This window comes from Argentina anserina, chromosome 2, assembly GCF_933775445.1.
Source record: "Argentina anserina chromosome 2, drPotAnse1.1, whole genome shotgun sequence".
NCBI lineage: Eukaryota > Viridiplantae > Streptophyta > Magnoliopsida > Rosales > Rosaceae > Argentina > Argentina anserina.
Genome location: NC_065873.1, coordinates 5,236,671 through 5,244,055, shown reverse-complemented (window position 1 = coordinate 5,244,055; position 7,385 = coordinate 5,236,671). Strand labels below are relative to the sequence as shown.

Sequence of the window (7,385 nt, the reverse complement as noted above, 5' to 3'; positions counted from 1 at the left end):
TGCGCTGGGAGACACAGCCTGCCCAAGTCGACGGATTTCTTCTGCAAGATTCTGTTGAACGGAAACTTTTGGCTCATATTCAAATTTTTTTTCTCAAAAACTAATTGACACAAGCACAAAACACATAAAAAAGAACAAAAATAATAAAAAAATAATCAAAGAAAACAATAAATAGAAAAGAAAACAAATTGAGTTGCCTCCGAACAAACGCTTAAATTTAAAGTCTAATAGCTTAGACCGAGTTTTCCTTTCAATCATTTTGTAGGTGACACATTATGGGGTTTCTCCTCCGCCATTTTGTTGTCCAACCTTGTAGTATATTCTTGAGCTCATTGTTGGTCACTTCATTATAAATCTGTAGAATCTCAATTAAAATCATTAGTGAAAGTGGGAACCTACCAAACATAACATAGCTCATTGTTGGTCACTTCATTATAAATCTGTAGAATCTCAATTAAAATCATTAGTGAAAGTGGGAACCTACCAAACATAACATAGGACACGAGGTCCTTAAGAGACTATGTTCCTCTAGCCATATGATATTTCGTGGAATTTAAAATGCAACATGACTGAGATGCAAAATGAATGAAATGCAATTAGAATGAAATCATGAAGATGCAATGCGAAAGTTAGAGAATAACAATTAGGAAGTCATATATACAAGTCACAAACATGTCAAAAGTCAAACAAATATAACAAGCACAAGTTAAGGGGAGAAAAGAAACAAAAACTAGCTTAACAACCAATCCAACATATTGTCAAATCTTATGATTAAGTTCGTTTTAATTTCTCAACTCAAAAACCTAATATAGTACACACGATTACAATTACTATATGTCAATTTTTTTACAGGTTACTTTTCAATCGATTTCATGCTTCAACATTCTTAAGTTGTCATTCAAATAATTAAATGATCGATTGATTCTAAGTTGTAAACCAAGATGGACGTGCGGCCTAAGTATGGATGTCTAGACACAAGTTTAAAACGTTGTTTTCAGAAGGCTGGATAACTAATTCAGAGATAGTGAACATGGTATGACTCATTTGTTGAACTACGGAGGGCAAGCCCCGTATCGACTCCATCACCGAGATGTATGTCAGTCAATAGTTCTCTGAGTTCCAATTTTGGTCACATGCACCAGGGTAATGAAAGAGCGTGCCTCTTACTCAGCTGGAAATAAACTTGGGTGTTAGACAAATCTCTAAGTGTTAATAAAAGCCGCCCTCAACCTCATGCAAAAACTTTGGAAGAAAACATGAGGGGTTAAGGCTCATATTAACAAAATGGACTTTACCTATTCTGTTCGATTTACAACCTACAACAATCATTCATTTAATCATCAAAATAACAACCTAAGATAACATTATTATATGTTAGAACAAAGTAAGAAAAGCATATACAAATTTACAATATGAACAGTGAATTTGAAATTAAAAGATTGGAATCCATCTTTATGGATCCCCGGCAACGGTGCCATTGATCGGTTCGATTACTCGAGATCAATATCAACCCTGTAAGCATCGTTAGTAGTATAAATCAAGATGGTATCGTTCACAAACCGGAGATCCAACCAGGGAAAAGAATCACAAACATTTAACAACGAATTCATAAGAGTTTAAAAGATTTGAGATATATTTCGGATCAAACAGAAAATAAACCTAAACTAATATATACATGTGATCAACCAACCAACACATAAGCAATTACCAAACAAATAACATAAAGAACAAAAGTAACAAAATCTACTCTCAATCATGTTCATGCCGTAAGTATCATAGTTCATCTTAAATTCGATCATGTATCAAGTTCCTACTTGGTTCCTAATACATGGATATTATCGAGCTCAACTACTTGTCTTGCTACGAAATCTAACATACCAATTCATCATACAATTACGTATCACAAAGAGAAATCAACATGTTTAAAACACATATCCAATGTCGAACTTAAGATCATAATCGGTGGAGGAACAAAGGGGACAAACAAACAATCAACTACTTGTATCAAAATCGTTTTTAACTTTGAATGATTAATATATGCGACATCAACTACTTGTCTTAATCATACATGCAATATAAGAACACACCGAGAATTAATTAAGAACATAAATAAACAGAAACTCATGGCATAAAGCCTAAAATCATTGAATTAAAATCGAAAACCTTAATTCATCATGTCATTCAAAAGTTACAAATATCTCATAGACAAGAATAAGTACGTTAGAAACAAAGAAATAGGAAAAGATGAATCCTACTCGAACAAGGAATCATATCTCAACAAGGATTCTTTACACTTAGCACGATTTCATCATCAATTCACTCATAATCGATATAAGCTCTACCTAGACACTTATTCATATAAAAGAAACTAAAACATACTAAATAGGAGGTAACAAAGAGTAAGAATATGACATAAATGCATTAAGAACGTCACACTTTGTGCTCCTATCAGATACTCACTCATTTGTTTTCTTGAATGATGATTATCATTAGGGGACGCCTCAATGTCAATACTAATCTAAATAAGAGATCTCAAAGAATGACGATGTTGAATGAGTTTGATGTTGAACCATACATACTCTGTTGAAGCAAAATTCCAACATTGTAGATTGACCTACATGGAAAGTGCTATCCGGCAGGAATTGATGGTGATGATCGACCCACATCGCCGCCACAACCTCCTGGAAAACCTTAGGATCTTGTTTTAACAAAGAGATAAGTCATTGGTCAAGTAATGCCAACACCGCACATGTAAAATCCTATCAGTTATACCTTTGTTAGACGTAGTGAGAAAGAGAAGAGTTTAAACTCACCTTTTGGCGTAAACTCTCTGACAAAACGCACTGGAATCAAATATGAGACGGTTTGTTCTCATAATACCTTGTCACTTAGGTGGTTTCCAAAACAACTGAATTTGCAGCTTGTGGTCACATATCATCTCTGTTGTGATTAATTTACGAAATGGTAGATAAAGATCCTGAATGGATTGGTTTTGACCTAATTCAACCTAATTCAAGTGTCTCCAGACCACAAAGCGCGTTAACTTGATAAAGGTATGGATATTAAAATGAAGTGTGATGAACTCTTGATAACCTAAGAGCCAAATGCTGCAATTCTGAAGCTCTTTGCTTAAAACTCAGTGCTCACCACCCTTGACCATTCAATCAAGTCTATTAGACTGGAAAATGTAGGAGAATCAATTCGAAGACTTTTTATTGCATGGTGGGATAGATGTTGAACATCCCGTAACCCCATGTTCACTCTGCAGAATGGATAAGCAGGAGCGACAATTAAGTGGTTATAACTTATAGCTAGAGCCCTCGTTACGTATAAGTAATTTACCCACAACTGTCTAGGGATATGCAATATTGCATGCAGCTGTACTTAAAATGAAAGGATTTTGAAAATACTAGGTCTCGAAAGTGAAGACTGTTATTTATGATGTTATTCATCGGTTGGCTAAAGACAGTAAGGACGTTAAACCAATGCCTACAAGTATTCCATGAATCAGTGCGTTGAAGTCATGAGAAGACGTGTTTCCTCCGTTTGAGCGATGATAAGTCTTAAAAGATGAAACTCTTAACATTTAAGTACGATATGTGTATGTATGTACTTGTTGTAATATACTTGACGCGTCATCTCATTCAATTTAAACTTATAAGGCCAAGATGATGACTCGGTGCGCCCACACATATGTCAATGCTTGATCACAACACATTACCACATTAAATCTCATATCTTAACACAAAAGACACTTTAATGAAGTGATTTCAGAATCTGCCTAGATTCGTAGGTCAACTTCCATTGAACCTATATGGCAACTCACTTGTTGGAAAAATGGTGAATTTGGTATCATTGGAAATCTCTATGTGCTTATTTTTAGGGAAACCAACCATTTGACCATATCTATTATATTAAGTGAGTTATAGTTGTTTTAGTAAAATATGATAGATCTGTCCGGATACTGCAGCTTAGTCAAGATGGAGCTTTGTGATCAGCTCAGAATGAACTAGATTGTGAACCATAGGGGTGAAATTCGGCCCAAACGGTTCGGTTTTAGGCTCAAACCGTAAACTGAACTGTAATAAAATTCAGTCAAGTTCATTTCGGTTTACGGAGAGACCAAACTGAAAACAGAACTGAACAGTTCGGTTCGTTTTTTTTCAGTTTTTTTCGGTTTTCTTTTTACAAAAAAAAATCTGTAAAAGTCCAAGTTATACAAGGATATGAGCTCCCAAGTTCTATCAATACAGAATTCATGAAATTTACTTAGGTATATCCAAATCAAACTATATTTATTGTGGTCCAAGTTGGAATTGATAAAGTTAATATTCATAGTCCAGATTCCAGAACTCCAAATTAATAAGCTCACAATATAGACATAAAAAATTTCTCTTGAGCTGTTTTCATTGCCACATGCCCTCATGTCCTCATATTCCTCAAGCCCTTGGAGTGGTGTTATGTTGCCACCATTCTCAAAAGAAGATGTTGCTCCTGTAAGGCTGCAACAATGACCATACTTGTTAAAATATTTTAGAGCTCGTGAACAGTAACTACAATTCTATAAATGCACAACTAGAAGCACATTGACATAAGATCAATATATCGTACAAGATATGCTGAATAAACACAAGTAAAAGAAACAATGGCTTTTATAATCAATTTGTCAAGTGAGTATCAGGTTTTTATCCAAACAACTTTCATATAAATGCTCAAATATTAAATCAAATCAGCTGATGCAAAACGCAAGTGCAGTTAGTTACAGAAAACACCATTATTGATACTTAATTACCTTATTAGTAATGACCATACCCACTGATTAAACTTCAAAGCCCAGACCACACTATCATTTGCACAGTAATAAGTATCATTCTCAATTACAACTAATGGCCTAATTCACAATGGCATCTCCAAATTTCAATTTGTTTCAACTTAATTCAAATTGATTGCAATTCAAAAATCCAACCACACTCGAATTCAGCATATCTCGTGAACCGTAACTACAATGAGAAAGTCCATAACCCTACTAGTAGTTATAGAAAAACAAGCTATCAAATTGACTCAAATCTTTGAGAGAAAGAGAACAAGCTTCTGTTTCATCATCAATAAGACCAATTTATAAATAACTACAAATTAAGCTTCTGTACATATATGGTTAATAAGGAATGTCCTGTATCACTTTTTTCTTTGTTTCAAAAGAGCCTTGGATTTCAATTGAGGATTCCACAACACAAAATACATCCAAAACTCAACTTGGGTAACTCCCAAATCCATAAAATATGAAAATTTACCAAAGCTAGCTCCTTTGGACAGTGTGGAGCTCAGGCTGCTTCTGCCATATTGATTAAGATGAAAACAATCAGGAAATTTCTGAGGCTCTCAACTATAAGTAGTATCTTTTTATTGATCAAACAGATAAGTAGTTGATTAAGATGAAAACAATAAGGAAAATTTCTTATAAATCCAAAGGGCAGGCAAACATGATTAAAGTTATAAACGTGGACGCAAATGCTAAATATACATAGTACTACATTTCATTAATTAAAGCAGTTAGAATTTTGTTCCTAGGAAATAAGTTCATAAACTAGCTGGTAAACAAGCAGTCTAAAGTTCCCAACTTATGCAAATATCACCGATAACAACAAGTAGACGATGAGTTTCTATTAGACAATTAATATAAGAGAGATTAAGTACCTTTCTAAGTCATGATCATACAACACAGAGTTATCACCACTGGTTCGATACAAAGGCAAACCCAGTCTCCCAATCAATGGAGCCAAGAGATTCTCGATACTTACTCCATGAAACCTAAAACATACAACCACAATATTAACCACAAAACTCTCACCGACAATTTCCAAATTCATATTCCTCAACTATCATCTTACCATGATGCACCCAAGTCAACCGGAAACCCAAACTAGTAATCAGTGTGAACTTGACCACCAAGCCGATCCCGAGACTCCAATAACACAATCTGATTTCTTCTGGGATTTCTGATGTGTGTGCCTCTTTTTGGCTTTCTTACCTAAATAGAAAACTTGCATAAACTATCATAAGTTTCAAATCAATAAATTACAAACAACAATCCATATATAATATAACACAGTGAACTGAACATAAAAGCTCATCAGCAAATAGACCAAGACAGGTATGAGTTGATTGGGCAGAAGAAATGGGATTAGGGTTTTACCTGGAGGAGAGATATGATGAGGGATAGTGGAGCTCTATGGCGCCAGGGATAGTGGAGATCGGCAGCGTCGAGGAGTGGACCTCGTCGGCATCGGGGAGTAGATCTCGCTCGGCGTCGAGTTTGGTTGACTGGGTTGAGGTCTGAGGCCAGTGAGGCGTCGAGGAGTCCAAGTCTCGAGAAGAACAGGAGTCGGAGACTTAGAGGAGAGTCAAAAGAGTAGGAGACGAGGACTGTGAGGTGCGCTGGTGCGGGAGAGTGGAGAGATCGAGAGGTGCGCTGGTGCGGGAGAGTGGTAGAGATTCGGGATTTCGGGAAACGGCGGAATAGGAACTGAGGAGTCGACTCGAGGGTTTTTGTTTTGGGTAATAGGGATTAGGGGGAAAATGGAAACGACGTCGTTCCATTCTTTAGGGTTTATTTCGGTTCGGTTCGGCCTAAACGGTTCGGGTCGACCCGCGAACTGAAATCGAACTGAATTTTTTTCAGTTTTTCGGTTTTTTTTCAGTTCGGTTTTCTCTTCGGTTCAGTTTTTTTAGTTTCGGTTCGTTTTTTTCGGGTCGGTTCTCGGTTTTTTAGTCCGGAATGCCACCCCTAATGAACCATATATCACTAGAAAAGCCACGGGTGTCTACTTTCCAGAACTTTTTACGGTTCATCCATACTTATTGTATTGAATAAGTTATGACTATTTAAGTGCGTGAAAGTCATATCACACGTGAATCTAATTTTCATTGCAAACTCTTGTTTTGAGTTGTTATGCAATTCTCTTTATTTTGATCCATGTACGGATAAGTGTACATGTTTGATTCAAGAATGTTTGGCGAGATTTGATATTCAAATCATTGACCCATTGCTACTTTTGAAAAATGTGAAGAGTATTCGTATACGTTTATCTAAACTCCGAGATTGAGTTATCAATCAGGGGGAGTTATTTTTGCAGACTTCAGGGGGAGTCTATCACATGTTATCTTCAACTGTAGTTGGTACATTGTGTTTTTTTTCCCTTCGATCAAGCTTTTTATTTTACCCAAGAAGTTTTGTTTTGCTTGACACGGTTTCTACCGAGGTAATGGTTATGCATCATGACACATTATGATCGTGATACAAGGGGGAGTATTGTAGAAGAATTACTCTATGTAATCTTCCGGTGTATCTTGTCCTAATTATTGTAGGTTAGTCTAGATAATGAATG

At 35.9% G+C, this 7,385-nt stretch overlaps 1 long non-coding RNA gene across 2 annotated transcripts; it reads right to left on the bottom strand.

Annotated features, from left to right (window-relative positions):
• Positions 1–4,192: 4,192 nt before the first annotated feature.
• LOC126785157 (uncharacterized) lies at positions 4,193–6,513 on the bottom strand. Of its 2 annotated transcripts, XR_007671028.1 has the most exons (5): positions 6,194–6,513; positions 5,889–6,028; positions 5,695–5,808; positions 5,292–5,332; positions 4,193–4,502 (listed from the first exon to the last, which is right to left on the bottom strand). It is a non-coding gene; the product is annotated as an uncharacterized LOC126785157 (long non-coding RNA). The 2 variants fall into 2 exon arrangements; XR_007671029.1 differs by lacking the exon at positions 5,292–5,332.
• Between the last annotated feature and the right edge of the window lie 872 nt (positions 6,514–7,385).